General features: G+C 35.0%; 1 protein-coding gene across 1 annotated transcript in view; it reads left to right on the top strand.

Moving 5' to 3' along the window:
• LOC107634990 (CAX-interacting protein 4) overlaps positions 273 to 2,226 on the top strand; it is a 5,192-nt gene continuing 3,238 nt past the window's right edge. Inside the window, exon 1 of the mRNA XM_016338339.2 lies at positions 273 to 643. The gene's annotated coding sequence lies outside the window, so the exon portion shown is untranslated. The remainder of the gene's footprint in view (positions 644 to 2,226) is intronic.

Below are 2,226 nucleotides of genomic sequence, written 5' to 3'. Positions count from 1 at the left end.
AAAAGTAAAAGTACTAGTAAAATAAAAAACAAATTTTTTGAGAAGCTGTAATTTACATCTTTTTTTAAAAGATCTTTTTTCTTTAAAAAAAAGATGTTTTTTCATGTAATAAATAAACAAAAAAGTATTTTTATATTATTATACCCAAACATAATTGATAAATAAAAAAACTTTTTTACATGAAATATCCAAACATAAAATTACTTTTATTTCTCTATAAAATCTTTTAAAAAAAATAACTCGAAAAAAAATCACCCAAACAAGCTATAAATTCTTCACAAGGACCTCTATTAATCAAGAGCACATTCTTCTTCCAAAAACTCCGAGAACGCTAAAAATCCCTAATCCCCAATTGCTATGTCATACGCTTGAACCGCAGCCCCTTCTTTCTCCAAAAGCTCCCATCTCTTCCCTTTTTCCCCTTCTTCCCTCTGTTCCATTTTTTCCTCTTCAGCCAGCCAATCTTACAAGTCACCACCACGAATCAACGTCGATCACCGCGTCTCTCACCGCGCCGTCACCACTCGCCCCACCGGATCTCTCTGGTGCTCTCATCTGTCAGATTCTCACTTTGCCACCTCCCTGCCAGTAACTTGTTGCCGTCGTCGTTCATTTCCCGCAGCGAAGCAACCTTTCAGCACTGGTAAACCTTGATTTTAATTCTAAAAGATCATTGTTGTTATTATTGTAGAATTGTTGTTGTGAAATAATGGTGGTGTTTGGATAAATCTTTATAAAAAAAGAATAATTAAAGATAAAACACAAAAGCATGAGCAGAAGCAGCTTCTAACCTGCTTTTGTCTTGTTGAAAGGCAATATTAATGATGTTCTTAGTATAAACTTTACATTTCAAGGCTGAAATTTTTTCTTAGTATGTGACCAAGATATCTAACATTTAGGAGCGTGAAGGTAATTTTAAAGAGAAGTTAATTATAGGATATCTATCCTTTTCAGGAGCTGCTTTGAGTGTATATTCTTAGAAGTATTTGTTTTTGTAAAACTTTATGCAAATTGATGCGTTGAAATTGAATTTTTGTGGGATGAGTAACTTAAGGGAGCATTGGCATCTAGAAGTACCTTGTAGCTTTTTGAATTCCACTAAAGCGAGGGATTTGTACCTGGCTAGGTGCAGCACATTGCTATAGCTCAAGTTTCTTGATCCCTTATTCTTGATGTTCAACAGACCTTCTAGATCAAACTTCAACCATTTACTTCTTCACAAAAACAGATTTCTTCACTTGCTTAATCAACATGGCATGCATGACTTGGACTTTTGACTGTTTGTTGTTTTATAGAATGCCAAATTGCATCTTTCTAGTGAAGTTCTTCTTTTTATTTATAAAATTTAGAAAATGTTGCTTACTATGATATGGAGGTTTTTATTTTATAAAAGAATAAATTAATATTAAGCGGGAAGGGGAAATGGAAGGAAATAAAGAGAGAAGATGGTGTTTATCTTGGTGTTCATCACATATCGGATTCTCGGTGTTCATCACTCGTCATGTGTTAATCTTCATGTTTTGATGGTAATGCCAAAGTGACGTGTTGATAACCAAACAAGTGGTTCTGTTTCTTCTATCTGCAGCATTTTTCTGGCTTTCCATTTTGGTTTGTCGTCTGATGGTTTCTGGTTTGCTCTCTTCTGTTTTTCTGTCCTGGGGATGTGATGCTTCTTCTTTGCTGCAGTTCTGAGATGTTCCTGCATTTTTTTCCAGTGTTTTTTGCCTGTATTGTTCTACTGGTTGGCTGTGTTCATGATCTTCTGCTGCTTAGCATGCTTTGGTTGCTGATTCTTTCTACTTGCTGGTTTGATGTACTTTTACTGTTCTTTTGATCTTTCCATGCTCTTTATGGTTGTGTTTGTTAGGAATCTGTTAGATTGTTTGTCCAAATTTTGGTGTTTCTACCAGATAAAACAGTTTATTTTTATATAACTTGTACGGAAGTATTCAATGGCATGTGCCATTGTATTGCAGTTAGCTTAGCTTGGGTAGCTTAGATAAATTCTTTAAGACGTCGTGCTGGACTGCCTTCTTTGGCATGGTGCAGTCTTTGATGTCATAAATCAAACCTTAGATGGGAGAACTTAGACACGGGATGTGGTAACATTTTCTTTCCCTTCATTTATTGGATGCAATTAAAATCACACAATCTTGCCGATTGCTATTTCTTGGCTGGTTGATTGATGCCTCTTGTAAGTTATGCTGATTTGATTTTTTTTTTTTT

The sequence above is a fragment of the Arachis ipaensis genome, chromosome B04 (assembly GCF_000816755.2).
Source record: "Arachis ipaensis cultivar K30076 chromosome B04, Araip1.1, whole genome shotgun sequence".
NCBI lineage: Eukaryota > Viridiplantae > Streptophyta > Magnoliopsida > Fabales > Fabaceae > Arachis > Arachis ipaensis.
Note: the sequence above shows the minus strand (reverse complement) of the source record. Positions and strands in the feature narration are given on the sequence as shown.